Source organism: Amblyomma mixtum, chromosome 2, assembly GCF_055824585.1.
Source record: "Amblyomma mixtum isolate Tamu chromosome 2, ASM5582458v1, whole genome shotgun sequence".
Lineage (NCBI taxonomy): Eukaryota > Metazoa > Arthropoda > Arachnida > Ixodida > Ixodidae > Amblyomma > Amblyomma mixtum.
In genome coordinates, this window is record NC_143013.1 from 79497205 (window position 1) to 79515644 (window position 18440).

Here is an 18440-nt window from a genome sequence, read left to right on the forward strand (position 1 = left end):
GAGGGAGTGCTCTCCAGCGATCGTCGGGTCGACCAAGAAGGTCTGATTCGGCGAGCAAAACTGGCAGCAGCATCCAGCGGAGCCCTGGACTAAGGGCAACCGACCTTTGAGCAAGATGGACGAAGCCATCTCAAAACCGCCGAACACAATCCGAATCTAGAGCTAATAAAGTTTTCACTCACTCACTCACTTGGAAGCTTTCATCGGGGACCTTCTCTTGTTCGAACCTGGAGAACGTTTTAACAGTGCACAAGACAGGCGCTGACAGATGCGACTCGCCTTGGCGGAAATCATAATACTACTTCCTATCAACTGGCCATATTTACTTTAAAAAAGGAAATGATTAAAACATATTGGGCAATGTCTACCACTGTCACCTTCAGTTTCTTAAAACTGCCTGTTCGAATAGAAAATTTTGAGTGTCCCTTCCACCATCTCGAGCTCACGGCTCCTCTGAGCCAAAAATAAAAAAAACATGGAGGCTGTGATTACAGAGCGAGAAAGAAATGCTGGTTAAACGCTGCAGAAATAGCACAACCCCAGAGCTGGAACGCATAAAGGACACAACGAAGACTTTAGATCAGAGGAACGAAGCAAAACACAGCGTTATACTCGGCGCCAGAGGTCTGCATGGGGCGGTATCTATATACAGTGTGTTTCTTCTCAGACTTTACACAATTTTTAAAAATAGGCTTTTTGATTTAGAAGAGCGCTTTACTTGGCATAGCATTGTCAGCGGTGTAGTTCATCAGAATACAACTAAGAGGTGCTAACTAGAAGGCTGGTTAACTAATATCAAACAGTTAACTTTTTAACCATTACTGTTACGCTCCTTAATTATTGAGAGGCGTGTAGCCCACCGTATGCAATACCGATATCAGTTTTAGAATTTCGAAAACGCGGTTTCCCTCGACGCTGTGGCCCGGCAAATTCTGCCTACATTGCATTAAAATACATGCGCTTTCGAGAAGTTTGCAGGCAAAGCAACCTCTCCAGTGCATGTAACTCGTTGAAAGGGTAGCGCTGGCGTGCCATAATAACTACGCTAAATTTCAATTACTCATTTTACACAGACACTTTCCATATGGCCCCATTAGATCCAGTCGATGTAAAATCAATCGTAGTCAATGCCAGATTGCTCGTGCTTTTCAGTGACCTTTTGTGGACAGATTCGACTGACGTATCTTAAGACGAACGGCCAGAAAGTCATGGGTGCTGCCGTTTGAGGCATACGTACCTTAACGAGTCGTTCCTCAAGAAACCTTCGTCTTAGATGGTTTATGATTTGTGGGGTTTAACGTACCAAAGCGACTAAGCTATGAGGGATGCCGTCGTGGAGGGCTCCGGAAATTTTGACCACCTGGGGTTCTTTAACGTGCACTGACATCGAACAGTACACGGGCCTCTGGAATTTCGCCTCCATCGAAATGCGACCGCCGTGACCGAAATCCAACCCGCGCCTTTCGGGTCAGCAGCCGAGCACCATAACCACTGAGCCACCGCGGCGACCCGTCATCTTAGAGTACGCATGGAAAAAACAAAAACAAAAACAAAACGTTAACTTTTTCTTTTAAAGCGAAAGCTTTACTACTTGCACTTTCAGCCTTTGCCGTGGCGCGGCGGTGCCACCATTGACCTTTAGTTGACCTCTGTGTGACGTCATGCGTGACATCACGCCGAAGAGGACCGACTCGCGCCGTCGCAAGCCGCGGCGGTGCCACCACCGGCGCCTAACTCCTGCGCTCTCCGCTAGGAGCACAACAGGTGCTTTGTGACGTCACGCCGAAGAGAAGGGCGACCGACTCGCGCCGTCGCAAGCCGCGGCGGTGCCACCACCGGCGCCTAACTCCTGCGCTCTCCGCTAGGAGCGCGATTGTGGCGTTACGCTTAAAGCCCAAGAGATTAGGCTCGACTTACGTCGCTAGAAAGCAGTAGCTGGGCCAACCACCAGCGGCTTAACATTGCTCGCGATCTCGCACCGTCCGTGTGCGACGGCGGTGCACATGAACGGCGGCCTGACTGGACTGGATTGTACTGGACTGGATTGGATTAGAATAGAATAGATTAGATTAGATTACATTAGATTATATTGGATTGTATAACAGATGCATCGCCACAAGTCTAACCACAAGCACCACCACCAGCTACACTACCAGCTGCACCATGGCGTAGGTACGGATATTGCTTTCGCAATTACCGGGCTTAACCAAGCTAAGCCACAGCGAATTTTTTTGTGTCCTCAACAGGAGTGCTTTATTTTATTTACGGTGCTGAAGGAAACCGCCCGATGATTTTTCTCCTCGAGCGAAATTGGGCTTCTTGCAGTCACCAGACAGGCTTTAGTTTTGTCCCGAGCGGCTCCATAATGAAATGACACCACAGTGCTCAGTATGGCGACCTTCCCAATTATCTCTGCAAGATCAAACACTATGTTTACGTGGGCTTACCACTAAACTGACGTAAAAGGGCTTGTTTTCCCACTTAACCTCTCCCTTTCGGCTGTTCGCCTGCTCTGGTTTCCGCGGTCTTGTTGATTTAGCGTGCTGCTACAAAGGCGCTGTTTAAGTAATGTTGAAACAAGATTCGCTGAAGCGTTCACTTCACCTGAAGTAATTGAATTCACAAAAAGCGCTTTCCCGCAGCAAACAAGATTGTCGTGTGCGTGCTTGGAAAGTTCGAGCAACTAATGTCCCTTGAGTAAAGCTAGCTGAAAACTACTTTATTTTTTGGGCGGAAAGTCTCTCAGTGTGCTGCGCGAGTTGTTCATTTTTGTTGTGAGCTCCTGCGTGGTTCACGGTTGCGGCAGCGGCATCAGTGCCTCCCTGAAAAAAACAAAACAAAAAACACTTGGCACAAGTAAGGGAAGTGATCGGGAGAGTAAACAAAGGCAACAGTCTCCTACCACAAAGTGCTGTGCACGAAAAAGTTTCCTTTGCCTGCAGTCTTTCTGCTAAAGATTTCTGACTACGTCTACCGGCTGTACCAAGGACACAAGTATCAGCAATATATATATATATATATATATATATATATATATATATATATATATATATATATATATATATATATATATTGATGCGGGTAGACGACGACGACAAAGAGCGATGGCACGAGTGCGCAGAGCAGAAGACGACAACGAAGTTCGGACTGTGTTCTCGGTGGTGCCGCTCGCAGCTGTTCATGTCTATTTGTAAATATCTGTAAATATATTCTTTCCCGCAACATATTTGGTGGAGGTGCGGATTTCCCCTACGTCTACCGACGACGGAGCTCCGCAGCGGCCGCCAGTTGCCTTCACTCATCATGACCCAAGACGCCGCCCAGCAAACGTCATCCCCGGCCATGACATCACTCGTTCTTTCTCCCCCTCGTGACCCTGGGACATTTTCTGGTACCGACAACACTGACGTCGACGACTGGATCAACATGTACGAGCGAGTGAGTACCTACAACCGCTGGGATCCGACCCTTATGCTCGCAAACGTAATATTCTATCTAAAAGACACCGCCCGGGTCTGGTATGAGACGCACGAAGACCGTCTGACCAGCTGGGACGTGTGCAAAGAGAAACTCCGCGAATTGTTTGGACGGCCGCTCGGCCGAACGCTTGCCGCTAAGAAGGACCTCGCCTCCCGAGCTCAAACATCTACGGAGTCCTATGTGTCGTACATTCAAGATGTGCTGGCCCTCTGTCACAAAGTCGACGCCAACATGCCCGAGTCTGACAAAGTCGGCCACGTGTTGAAGGGAATCGCCGACGATGCCTTCAACTTGCTCGTATACAAGAACTGCACTACAGTCGACGGAATTATTAAGGAATGTCGACGCTTCGAGGAAGCCAAAAGCAGGCGTATTAGCCAGCCGTACACACGCCTCCCTAACACGGCTGCGACTTCTTCATGCGAAGACCTGCGACACCGGGAAACTCCGGCGCCCTCAGAAAATGTGACCCGCATCATCAGACGCGAGCTCGGAGCTATGTCCCCTGCCCCCCAGCATCTACATGATGGCGACACCCGCTTACCTACCATCTCTCTGGTACAAGCTGTCGTCCGCCAAGAGCTTGCCAACCTTGGTTTCCAGCCCGTCAGCCCTGTACGGTCTTCACCACCACCCGAGATCACTGCGATTGCTCCTGGACGACCTTCGTACTTCACTCCACGTCGCCGAAACCCTAACGACTGGCGGACAACCGATGACAGGCCCATTTGTTTCCATTGCCACCGCATTGGCCACATCTCCCGCCACTGTCGAAATTATTGGTCCCGTCGCAGCACATACCGTCCTCTCAGCTCCCAACGCGACGACGAACAGCCCAGCCACTACACGCCCCCTCCAGCCCAGCACAGTGCTACAGTCGACGGCCAGATTCCCCGCTCCAGCCGCTCCCCGTCCCCCCTGCGTCGCCAGTCTCGTTCGCCCCAACGCCGTCGCTCCTCTCCTGGCCCCTACGGACGCTCGCAAGCGGAAAACTAGACGCTGCAGTGTCTAGAGGTGATGCTGCAGTACAGCCCCAGTCCCAAAATCCTCGATTAGCCCTTCGCGCACACCATAATTTGCTCGCCATTCATGTCGATGGAGTGCCTGTGAGAGCCCTGATCGATACAGGCGCGCACGTATCCGTCATGAGTTCAGCCCTACGACGCCGCCTCCGAAAAGTACTGACCCCTGCACCCAAAGCCGTTCTCCGCGTTGCCGACGGCGGAACTGCTCATGTTGTTGGACTATGCACAGCCCGTGTGACCATATCCGGCCGCCATACGTCCGTTCTGTTCTCTGTTCTGGCCCAGTGCCCTCATGAAGTCATTCTTGGCCTCGACTTCCTGTCTGAGCATTCAGCCCTCATTGACTGCGCCACTAATGTCGTTCAGCTTGACCTTCCTCTTTCTGCTGAGTCGCCGTCCCCAGTTATACACCGTCTTTGTGCTGTCGACTTTGTCCGTCTACCGCCTCAAGCCGCAACTTACATTTCTTTCTCATCTGTTCCCCCTGTACCTGATGGTCACTACGTAGTCACTCCGGAACTTGACGTCGCCCTGACGCGCAGCATTGCGCTTCCACACATTGTATTTACAATGTCGGCCAACCGAGCGTGCCTTCCGGTCCTGAACTTCGGTTCATCCATCCAACCGCTCCCGCAAGGTATCTCACTCGCCACGCTGTGCCCTGCTGCCGAATGTGTGATATCAGTGGTGGACAGCTGCTTGCCTTCCACTCAGCAATGCCGGTTGCCTGCGGCCCCATCAACAGCGAACCCAACGGACGACTACGCCGACATGATCGCTTCTGACCTACCGCCGATGCAAGCTCGCGATCTTAGGTGTCTCTTATCATCTTTCCGCGACATATTCGACTTTGATAGCCGTGTTTTGGCTCGGACCTCTGTGGTGACGCATCACATAAACACCGGTGATTCCGCTCCTCTCCGCAGACGTCCGTACCGAGTGTCCAGCGCCGAACGCACCGTCATAAATCAAGAGGTGGACAAGATGCTCGCAAAAGACATCATCGAGCCCTCGTCAAGTCCTTGGGCTTCACCAGTCGTCCTGGTGAAAAAGAAGGATGGCAGCTGGCGCTTCTGCGTTGATTATCGGCACCTCAACCGCATCACAAAAAAAGACGTATATCCACTCCCAAGGATCGATGATGCCTTAGATTGCCTCCACGGCGCCAAATATTTCTCTTCAATTGTTCTTCGATCGGGGTACTGGCAAATTGCCGTTGATGAAAAGGACCGCGAGAAGACCGCCTTCGTGACGCCTGATAGCTTATACCAGTTTCAAGTCATGCCGTTCGGCCTCTGTAACGCCCCAGCTACCTTCGAACGAATGATGGACTCCCTTCTTCGTGGCTTTAAATGGTCCACCTGCCTCTGTTACCTAGACGATGTTGTGGTTTTCTCGCCTACTTTTGCCACGCACCTCGAGCGCCTCTCTAATATTCTGACAGTGTTTCGTAACGCCGGACTTCAGCTGAACTCATCGAAATGCAAGTTCGGTCGTCGCCAACTCACTATTCTCGGACACCTCGTTGACGCTTCTGGTGTACGCCCAGATCCCATCAAAATTCAAGCTGTGAAGGACTTTCCTCTTCCAAGGTCGTCGAAAGATGTACGCAGCTTTGTCGGCTTGTGCTCATATTTTCGCCGTTTTATCAAAGATTTCGCCGGCATCGCTCGTCCCCTCACCGATCTTCTGAAGAACGACACCCCCTTTACCTGGGGCCCTGCTCAAGAGAACTCATTTTCATCTCTCGTCCATTTGCTGACCACTCCGCCCATCTTAGCACATTTTGACCCGTCGTCTCCCACAGAGGTTCGCACCGACGCCTCCGGATATGGCATCGGCGCCGTCCTAGCCCAACGTCAACAGGGTCAAGATCGAGTCATCGCTTATGCCAGCCGCCTACTTTCAGCCGCAGAGCAAAATTACACCATTACTGAGCGCGAGTGTCTTGCCCTTGTCTGGGCAGTAGCTAAATTCAGACCCTACCTGTTCGGCCGTTCATTCGCTGTTGTCACTGATCACCACGCTCTCTGTTGGTTGTCTTCACTAAAAGATCCCACCGGTCGCCTTGGTCGCTGGGCATTGCGCCTCCAAGAATACTCATACTCCGTCGTGTACAAGTCAGGGCGCCATCACCAGGACGCTGACTGCTTATCCCGATACCCTGTGGAACCACCTGACCTAGAGGACGCTGAGACCCTGCCCTGCCTCTTAGCTATCTCCGATCTTGCTGATATTGCCAACGAACAGCGTCACGACTCATCTTTACGACCTATCTTTGATGGCCTCCGTTCTGCAAACCGATCTCCGTCTCTGAACCTTTATGTGCTCCAGAACGGCATTTTGTATCGCCGAAACCTACGCTCCGATGGCCCTCCGCTCCTGCTCGTGATACCCCAACGTCTACGCTCTTCTGTCCTTGCAGAACTGCACGATCTGCCGACAGCCGGACACCTTGGCGTGTCCCGCACGTACGCTCGGGTGCGGCATCGCTTCTTTTGGCCTGGTCTCTATCGTTCCGTCAAGCGTTACGTGGCCGCTTGCGACCTGTGTCAACGTCGGAAAAGGCCCTCCACTCTGCCTGCCGGTCTTCTGCAACCCATCGACATACCTCCGGAACCTTTTCACCGTGTTGGCCTCGACCTTCTTGGCCCTTTTCCGACGTCCCTCTCCGGCAACAAGTGGATCGCTGTCGCAACTGATTATACGACTCGGTACGTCATCACGCGTGCTTTGCCGTCCAGCTGCGCTACCGATGTTGCCGATTTTCTTCTGCAAGACGTCATCCTTCACCACGGCGCCCCTCGTCAACTGCTCACCGACCGCGGTCGTTATTTTCTATCCAGAGTAGTTCACGACATTCTTCGTTCGTGTGACACACAGCACCAGCTCGCGACAGCTTACCACCCACAAACCAATGGGCTTACGGAAAGGTTCAACCGCACGCTCACCGACATGTTAGCCATGTACGTATCGCCAGACCACCGAGATTGGGACGCAGCCTTGCCTTATGTGACATTTGCATATAACTCTTCCCTTCATGACAGAACAGCGTATTCTCCTTTCTACCTTTTGTTTGGTAGGCATCCCACCTTGCCTTTGGACACACTCATGCCGCCTTCTTCAGCCCCCACCACTGCTTACGCTCGGGACGCCATCTCCCAGGCCACGCTGGCGCGCCAAATAGCACGTAGTAGGCTCCAAGCCTCTCAAGTTTCCCAGAAGTCAGCCTACGACCGCCGTCACCAGGCCGTCGAATATACCCCAGGATCACTCGTCCTTCTCTGGACGCCCTCTCGCAGCGTCGGTCTATCCGAGAAGCTCCTTTCGCACTACCGTGGCCCTTACCGTGTCGTGCGCCGTGTTACCGACGTGAACTATGAAATTGCTCCCCTTGAAACCTCGCCCTCGTCATCTGGCGCCACCACCGACATCGTCCACGTCTGTCGCCTTAAACCTTACCACGACGCTCATACGTCGCCGCCCTAACGCCGAGACGGCGTTTCAGCAGCCGGGGGTCCTGATGCGGGTAGACGACGACGACAAAGAGCGATGGCACGAGTGCGCAGAGCAGAAGACGACAACGAAGTTCGGACTGTGTTCTCGGTGGTGCCGCTCGCAGCTGTTCTTGTCTATTTGTAAATATCTGTAAATATATTCTTTCCCCCAACAATATATATATATATATATATATATATATATATATATATATATATATATATATATATATATATATATATATATATATATATATATATATAGGTTCTTTTCCTTTATCCCGCTCCCATCGGGAGCGGGATAGGGGAAAAGAAAAGGGTATGGGAGAATGGTTGGGCGCAGGGCAGGGCATGTTCGGGTGATGGGGTAGCCGGGGTAGTCAGGCAATGTTGTGCGCCCGGGACGTTGAAAGAAAAAAGTGGGTAATGTGAGACGAACGTAGGGTGTTGGAGTGAGTACGTCGGAGAGCATAGTAGCCTGATCGCATGGAGAGGACGACGGCGTAAGCCTACGGCCATTGGGAATCACAAAATCATTTCGTGTTCACGCTGCTGCCACCACTTCATCTTAAAACCTTGCCTGGAAATGAGAATATTAAAATGACGCAAGTGACCATTTTGGGCTTTTCCGACTATCATGTTGCACTGCATTGGAGTTTTATTTTTACAACCTCCATTGCTACAAGGCACACTTGCCCCCTTTTTCCCCCGTCGTCCACAAGAAATGTCATCACATATAGCAAAGTCACATGACCAATTGGTTACGTGATCCAGTGATCACAGTAACGAATCACGTGACTCATTTAGCCGTGGTCGTTAAAGCAAGTAAACTTGAGCTCTCAAACACACTATTGGTCATGTTCTTCTCCGCACATTCCCCTCACACATAAAGCGAACGATGCGACACGTCTCCAACTTTTTATGACTAGACGGCGGACGTCGTAAATTCTTCAGAAAAGTTATGAAACGACGCATTTCTCGGAATCTCCTTTGTGGGATTTCGCATCACTGTTATAACGCCATCATTCGCTGGTGTCACAACTCACGTCCTTCGATCAGTGGCCGTGCCGAAAGAAGGAATCGCAGAGTCCCGTTTTATCCTCGGCTCGGTCGGCTGCGCACCGCGCAGAGAGACGTCGCACTGATAATCTCGCCAGCAAGCGGAGCCTTTCTGTCCAATTGAGAAATGTCGGCGCAGTAGCCGCACGCCTGACTGCACTGTCCGCAGCACTGTCCGGGCTCTCGGAAAATATTTCTCAGGTTTCTCTTTCGAAACCTACTGGTACTTTCCTCCCGATTCCCATTTTCGCCTTATTCTCCTTTTCTCCTCTCCCTTTTCCACGCACTGCCATCAAAAGCCTGTTTTATGTCGTTTCATGGCTGCCTGTTTTGTCGGCTTCTCCTGCAATGGCCGCGGCAGAGTCGTAATTCTTCGCAATTCGGCGCTCTCGAAAACGTTGGGACACCGCAGGGACGTCTACACGGTGCGGCGCAGTCGGGCTACTGCTCGCCAACAGTTGTATGCAATGGCGCAGCTCCTGCGTGATATAACGTAGTCCCGGCATTGCGAACAGCCCGCTCTGTCGGCGCCAACAGCTGTAATTAGTGGGGCTGGTATGGAAGACCTGTATCTCGGGGCGCCGCCAGCTTGAGTAATGTCATCATGTCGGGAGTAAGACGGAGTTCATCGTCTTGTGAACATGAATCCATTTCGAGACTAACTGCAACAGAAGTGCTTTTTTGTGGACAAAGAGGGCCAGTGGCCTAGTACCATGAAAGCCTTTACTTATGGCTTTTAACAACGGGTTCTCATAATCAAGATCGAGACAAGGAGGATTTGAAAAACCCTGCACACGTTGAAGCTTATCGCTGTAGTTTGTTCTGAGCATAACCATTGAAAAATAGACAGCCTGCGTTTGGCGGCCCTTCAGTGCATCAGCGGACGCGAGCGCTTGGCTTAGAGGTAAGAAGTAGGGACCTGGAAGTGGGATTCAGTCATGTCTTAGTGAAACCAAGCTATTCACACTGTTGAAAACGCCTGATCAATTTAAAGATTTATTCCTGAATTCAACACAAATCATTCTAAGCTGTCACAGCTGCCGAAATAAACAGATCACAGCAAACACAATGTTTCTAACACTGCGGCGAGACCATTATTTGCATGCAAAATAAGCCGCCTTAATTATTCATTTGCGCCTAAATCACGGTGGTTGCGTCACACTTGCGTGTTATCCTGTAGAATGGATTGTGGTACAGTGAAGACGTCGCCTGTCAGCTAATCAATAAGTTTGAGCAGCTGATTCACTCTTCGATCTATGAAGCACAAACAAGGTTCCCGTGTATCTCTCTAGAAACATGGCAACACTGTCGTTATAGTAGTTTCAGGAGAAATTTGATTACATTCCATTCAAGCACACCGTACCGAGACAACGGGGATAGAAGCCGTCGCTTTCCACCTACTGCACGGAAGGGACAGAGCAAAGGGCACAAAAAGGAGTAGCTCTGCTCGGTTCTAACGCCAAGCTCGGTTCTAACGCCAAGCTCGGCGGACATCGAGCGCAAGAAAGGCAATGAACGTTAGCGGCGCTGGTCAGGCGACAAAGAGGGGGGATCCTAGGATAAAGGAAGAGCCGGAACGGTTTCACAACTCATGTGGGACGCGCAGCAGCCGAAGAAAGGTTTCGTGTATGGGAACGGCCGAAGAGTTATACGACTGGCTTTCACAATCGAATTCTTCGCCTTCCTCTGACAGTATTCGCGAGGGGACTCGCGGGAGGAAAATAATCGCAAAGAAATAGAGAAATGAAGCGGCAGGCGCGTTATTTTTTTGATCGATAGAGCAAGACGTATACGAGAACAGAGAGTCCCGTAAAAGCATATTAGGGCTTTCTTTGTACCAGGATTGCCTTTGGAGTTCCTGAGTGTGTCGGAAGACAGTGAGCTCAGTCGTAGAAGGGACGGAGGACACGCTTAGGGTTCTTGAACACGACAGCTGCGGCAGCATAAGATCGGACTTACCGTTCAGCGTTCATGCATTGCGGGGAAGCGACTTGAGGTGTCAAATAACTGCGCAAGACGGTGTAATAATATATTCCTTACATCGTGGTGCAGAAGGAGGGAGGGGGAGGAGAGATAGAGAGCAGGTAGTGAGTGGAGGAGTGTGGCTGGCTGATACTGCCGGCTTGAATTCGTCACCGGGTTCAGAGAGACGCCCTTCGCGATGAGTGGAAGCGATGAGTGCAAATCGTATGTCGCGAGAAAGAGGGTTGTAATTCGCTGTATCTTTCTTTTACGCACAGCAGTAAGATCGATCGATCGATCGATCGCAATCAATCAATCAATCAATCAATCAATCAATCAATCAATCAATCAATCAATCAATCAATCAATCAATCAATCAATCAATCAATCAATCAATCAATCAATCAATCAACCAATCAATCAACCAATCAATCAATCAATCAATCAATCAATCAATCAATCAAAGATGCACCATACACCAAGACTAAATTGCTCAGGCTTAATGCTGCTTCTGCATCCGGATAAACTTGCAGTCTATATTAAATCTGTATGATGCGAAGGAATCCGGGTTCCACCCAACAGCTTTCTTTCGATTCTTTTATTGCAGAAATGCATTTGAGATCTTTGACACTATTGTCAGGCACCTAGTTTTTTGTGCGTATTGCAGAGCTCGCCTGGATAACAATAAATAGGACCCATGTTTCCTTTACAAAAAGATTTGTTAAAAAATTGTTGAAATGTCCCTCGCCAACGTTCTCAAATTACATAAAAATTACATTGTTTTTCTATTGATACCTCAGTGGGAGTTTTAAATATTGGCCACTGAAATACAATTGAAATTTCACTGAGTACTGTTGTGCTAAAATTTGTTCTTGTACCATAGATATTTTGTCTGACATACTTGAGAACTCCTACTGAAATGTACTTGAAAGATAATTGAAGTTTAATTTTTTTTTTCAGTTCTCATTCCGCTGGACATTACTGAAAGCAGATATGAACGTGTACTTCACACATGGCCGCGTAGGTAGGATGGCAAGTTATCATTACTATCAAGGTGAGCTTGGAAGACTGGATAGCCTAGATAGAATACACAGGGTTTTATGGGAGCCCCTCCAACCCCCCCCCCCCCCCCCCCCCCCCCCCCCATCTTCCCCCAGGATCGCAAGCACGATCGATGGTAATGCGTACTGCTACAGTTGCATCCAGCGTTTCTAGGGTGCATTAAAAAGTTCATAAAAACTAAAAACTATTAGCTGCGACAATGCAATAGCATAAGAATCCCATTTAGCTGTGAGCTCCTGCCTTGGCCTGTGCCGGAAGTATGAATAAATAAAATAAACACATACACGACTGTACATACCATGCAAAGTGGAGAGGGGGTTTCTTTCTCTCCACTTTTCCACCTGCCACCCTTGACAGGTGGCAGATCACAGCTGGCTCTTCCGTGCACCAATCTTGGTAGGTGACAGGGTTCTTTTAGTGGCAGCCGCCTTCTGGTCTCTCCTTCCGCTCCTCTTGAAGTGGAGAGGGGAATTCCCCTCTTTCCACTTTGCCACTTGCGACCGTCTGGCAGGTGGCTGTTGCCACCTGCCAAGGTTGCTACACGCTGCGTAAAAGCGCGCTTTTACGCAGGAGCCGCATTTTATAACGATTGCTTTCTTTATTAATTTTTCCTTTTGCATCACTCTCCGTGGCCGCTATCACCTGTGACTTGAGGAGTCGGGCGGCAGCGTCAGCTGGGGAATATAGTGTGAGCTGCAAGCTTTGGAATCAGAAACGGTGTTGTCCAACAGAAAAGCGCGAAAGAATGAAGAAAACGAAACAAACGGTACAGAATGCGTCCTTTCCATTGCGACAGACTTCCCCGCTTTGACCTTCACGCGTGCTCAATACGTCACTCAGTTTGTAAGGAGCTGGAAAATGTGACGTTTAGATCATGTCTGAACGCCACATCTTTTAATCTATACGACATCAAATGGATGTAGGAAATGACGGGAAAGCGCGCCCGAGTTCTTTTTTTACCCTCCTTTCTTGAAGTTCTCCCTCAGGCTTATCTGCCACAGTGTTTTCTTGCCTATTTTTCGCGCCCTTTCGTAACAACATTTTCGCTTCCCGCGCAAATGTGAAAACTTACTCTTACTTATTCCTGCGTTACCTTTTGTTCTCGTCGCTTTTTTTTTATCATAACTTTCTTTTTACGTTGCGGTTCAAAGAGAATTTCGAAATAATTTTCGGCTGGATGGTTGAAGTTTCTTTCTTTTCTATCTCTTCATTTTCGACTTCGCGATGGCATTCAGCCACTATTACCCTACGTTATGCAAAGGGACCTTTGTGGAACCGTTAGTCACGCTCACCATATCCATCTTTCTTTTCCGCCCCTACGTTCTTCTTTCTTTCTTTCTTTCTTTCTTTCTGACTTTTCGGGCTTCCCTTACCTTTTACAAGGTCCGGCTCGTGTTCTTCTTTCTTTTCTGTTCCAGCGCCCTTTATCCAAGATTTACTTTTCGCGTCTGAAGGCAGGCGTGAGACCTGCCAACATCGATCAGGCGGCAGCTGTTCGGAAGTTCCAAGCTAAGCGCAAAAACTTTGAATGCGCGCTCTAGGGTCATGACGTGCACTTTCCATCTCGTCAGCTTGCACGAGCTCGCGGAAAACGAGAAGGGTTATATACCCATGAAACCCGCTTGGCGAGAGTCCGTGACTTTTGTTTTTACTTTTTTTTCTGACACGAAAGAAACATAAGGAATCGGGGGGAACTGCGTCCGACGAATGACAGGGCGCATATATAAGCCTCGAGGCGGCCGAGCTGCCAAAAGTGTCGCGCTCCCGACGACCGCCGTTTCATTTCGGTTCGAACCATTGGGTCCCGGGAAGCTGTCTCGAATGTTCCGCTCCGGCTGACGCATCGCGGCCGCTTTGACGGGACAGAATTCACTCGGGCCGGCAATTGAACCGGTTTCTGCCCTGGGTGACGTTATGTGCGCGCCTTGGCACCGTGGAAGTGGAAGCGGCAGCGTTTTTTACGTCTCTGACGTGAACGTTTCGTTTGAGCGGGCGTTATTGTCTTTAGTTTTTTTTTTCGGACGTGAATGAAACCGTCTGGCAACACTGACAGGCAATGTTTCGTTCTTATAATGCGCTGTTCAGAAAAGTGCCCGCAAAAAGAAAAGGAAAAGAAAAGCATGATTGAGATCAATTCTTTTCCACCCATGCACGAGCACTTAAGGAGTCCGGACGGTATATATCCTTTCTTTTTTTCTTTTTTTAATGCGATAACATAAAAGTCTCGTTGGAGCGAAAACCGGGTGACTGGCGTCGCCACACTGGAGGGCAGTGACGCCATCAGTGACATCCCCAGAGCGGAGAAATCGCATTGGCTGCAGGGACGGCACGTCACCAGATCACCAGTGACGTCATCAGACCGGGAAAGGCGTCACCAGATCGGCGAATGTCCTCACCGTGGCAGGTGGAGTACGGGCGGGCTCGGGAAGACCATTGATGGGAAGAACAGCCTGGGTCTCACAAGTCCCACCAGCCACTTCCGGCAAAGGCATCGAATGCTATGCCTAGCGAACTTATAATGGAGTTAGCAGTCTCTGGGCGTTTCTTATTTTATCCAGCCAACTTCCAGTCGCCTTCATCAACCAACCTCACTAGCAAAGCTGGTGTGAAATCTCTGGAGAGAGTGGTTAGTTGTATCACAGACTTCGTTATCGCTGTATGTGCGGTTCAAGACTGCACTGCCTTAAGACGTTGATAATTAGACTTGTGCGAATGTCTTGTGCGCCTCTGAAAAAAAATTAATAGGGAGAATTGTCATGTTTTGCGTTAGGTGGCCCTAGTCGCTCAGACTCAGTAGATCTTTGACATGCAACTAATGCTGGTTATTTTGACTGGACGCAAAACAAACGAGTTGCATTCAAAGGGCAGCGCACTGTATACGAGACCACTGTAGAGGCGCTAAGAGGGCGCAAACTATTCGTGCTTGACGCGCTTCGTACCCTAAGTTCTTCCGACGCAAAATATTTCCAATTGCTTCGACATATGTTACAATGCGTTAGCATTCATGCGGTATTGAACTCCGCTAGTCGGGCACGGCTTCGATTTGCGGCGATCGAACAGTTCGTGGCTGGCGTGCTGATTCAATGCACGCACAAACACGAAGTTCGAGAAAGCAGAGGAACGAAGCCTCATGAATAATTCCGACAAGAAACAAAGCGTTGCATTGGAGTGCATCTTTTAAATTTTACGTTGGTGTCTTCGGGAAGCTGGGGGGAGCCCGTGAAATCCCCAATAATTCAGACAAAATCCTAAGGGGAGTTCTCGTTTGCGGATTAAAGCAGCGTGAATGAGCGCGTCTCTGTTCAGAGGCTTCCACACCCTCGCCATTAGCAGGCTCCAGACGTGCGGTCTCGTGGCTCGCAGCGGGGCGGCGAGAGTGCGTGATTGAATTGGATTATAACCTGTCCGTTGATGCCAGCGCCTCCGGCACAATGTCGGTCAGTCAGTACGGCCCAGAGGTTTCTCTCGGCGGCCTATGCCGCCGCATATTTAATACATTCGTCTTTCTTTCTTTCTTTCTTTCTTTCTTTCTTTCTTTCTTTCTTTCTTTCTTTCTTTCTTTCTTTCTTTCTTTCTTTCTTTCTTTCTTTCTTTCTTTCTTTCTTTCTTTCTTTCTTTCCTTCTTTCTTTCTTTCTTTCTTGCTTTCTTTCTTTCTTTCTTTCTTTCTTTCTTTCTTTCTTTCTTTCATTCATTCTTTCTTCCTTTCTTTCTTTCTTTCTTTCTTTCTTTCTTTCTTCCTTCCTTTCTCTCTTCCTTTCCCTCTTTCTTTCCTTCTCTCTTTCTTCCTTTCTTCCTTTCTCTCTTTTTTTCTTTCTTTCTTCCTTTCTTTCTTTCTTTCTTTCTTTCTTTCTCTCTGTCTTTCTTTCTTTCTTTCTTTTCACCACTGCTTCTTCAGGCTTTGCATTTTTCGAGGCTCTCCTGACTTTGACGGTGAATGGCATCGTATGGTGACCACCGCCTTGACGTTATGAGTAACAGTTGCCTATAGTGTAGATGAGCAAAAATAGTTAGTCAGGAAAAAAGATCACTAGAAACTTTGAACTCCTGGCGTTAAGCTTGAAGCATACCTCTCTCTCGTCAGGCCTGTTCTCGAGTATGCTTCGATTGTATGGGCCCCCTACTATACTAAGGACATAGTTAAACTAGAACGCATCCAGTGCCTTTCTGCCAGATTTATTCTCTCTGATTATCGAGCGACTTCATCGGTCACTAATATATCGAGACAGCTTAACTTGGAAACCCTTCATGCGCGCCGTCGGGTTTAAAGGCTAAAATTCTTCCATATGCTGTATAACAACAAATCCGGTTTGTCAAGTGACACCTACATTCTTGCTGCACCCCATAGATCCAGTAGACTGAACCACTCCATGGTAATCCATCGCTATTTCGCCAGGACAAAACTTTACCGGAAATCCTACTTTCCTCTCACACTGTACCAGTGGAACTGTTTGCTGTCCTTTATTGTTGCATCCACCAATTAAATTTTTTTGCTGAATTGTTACTACAGCATATGCCATCATCATCATCATCGGCCTGACTACGCCCACTGCAGAGCAAAGGCCTCTCCCATGTCTCTCTTATTAACCATGTCCTTCACCAGTTGCGGCCACCGCATTTCCGCAAATTCCTTAACCTCATATGCCCACCTAACTGCAGTATTTGTAAAAAATAAATAAAAATAAATAAACAAATAAAGCCGGTTCGATACAATTCTTTCATTTCGATTCCAATCTGTTCTATTTTCGTCTGGCGCGCGGACTGCGGTTGTGACGAAGCGCTCACAGTGGTGAGGCTAGTCCATTGTGTGCATGGACCAAGTAAAATTGATTCTGGTTTTGTTGCGCTTCAAACAAGGGACAATATTTAAATCCAGAGAATCTCGGGCGTATGACTACAAAATTAAGCTACGCAGCTCTTTTGAAATATTCCTATATACGAAGAACAATTCGTTGGTACACTGACGGCCCTGGAATGAAATTGGTCCCAGGTTCCAACACATCATCAGCACAGATTTTTACTTACCTGAGTACGATTGAGGAAGCTTGCCGTGTGACTGTGGGTGATAACAGTTTGCTTTTCTTTAAAAGTAGTAGAAGTATCTGTTTTTTCTTTCTGTGTGTTAAGAGGTATCTGATATTGTAGATATTCTGCACCTTCATACTTTTAACTTGAAGATGCATGCTCTCAACTTGCAGATGCAGTTGCAAGATTTCACCAGCCTTATCAACGCCTAACATCGCAGGGCATGGCTAACATCGTTTTCCTGTAGGGTTCTCTAGTGGTATTTTGTTAATTATAACTCTTGTGTACGAAGATTATTAGTTTTACACAGAACCTTCATAATTATTTTTGGTGCCAAAATTTAGAACTCATTTCTGTGAAGCGCGCAGAGCTGGCCAGAGTTCGCAGATACGTGCGACTCCGGATCTTCAAGCGCCGAGAATCTCTAAGACGGCATGCATTTGTCACTAAAAGAGGCGTGTTTAGAAGCCGCAAAAGAGACACAAAGAAATGATTTGGTACGACGTCGCGGACTTATTTTCGTATCATAACAATTTACCACCTTCGATGAATCGCGAAACGCAACTTACTGGACCTTCGGCGAATGCCGCAGAAATGTCTGACACCTGTACAACTTGCAATAGCAATAAGATATTCCCTGTGTTTTTGAAGAGTGAGTTTCCAGCGCGGCAGCTACGAAAGACCGGCATCGCGCTCCTGAATTTCAACTAGAAACTTCTTTAAGGAGCACTCCCACTCGACGACTGACTTTACCATTTTGATATTTTTTCTTCTTATTTCACCCGAATCGTTGCGCAACCACACTTTTTGAGATTTTAAAGAAATTGATGTCATAAGCGTTCTTTATATAAAATGGCCTGTTATTCGAGTTTTTATTGCGAAAGCAATACTACTTGCACTTTCAAGCCTTCGCTTGACCCGGCCGCAGTTACGTTTGACCTTTAGCGGAGTGAATATGGGCGACCAACTCGCTCCTTCAGAGAGCCCGGCTGCAGTTACGGCGTGCGTTTGCCGCGCTGCGCACCTGTGGCGCTACTGCCGCTGTGACGTCATACCAGCTGTAGATTATGTTTTCTTTCTCTCAGTCGCAACAACATCAAAAACAAAATATAAAAAATATTACCGAATACGCTTTGAGTCGTCGCGCAGCGGCGGCCGGTAGCCACGCGTGACCTGTAGACGCGGCGCACTGCGTTCCTTCAGTTCGAGGCGCTGCGCTTTTGCTTTCGCAACCTGCCAGGCTTAACCAAAGCTAAGCCCCTGCCAATTTTTTGTCCCTGGAACTCACATTCACGTGTAAGTCCACCATGGACATGGCGGCCTCGGCAGGTG

The 18440-nt window shown here is 48.7% G+C and overlaps 1 pseudogene; it reads left to right on the top strand.

Moving 5' to 3' along the window:
- Positions 1-17320, top strand: part of LOC149359848 (uncharacterized) — a 36599-nt pseudogene extending 19279 nt beyond the window's left edge.
- Positions 17321-18440: the final 1120 nt, after the last annotated feature.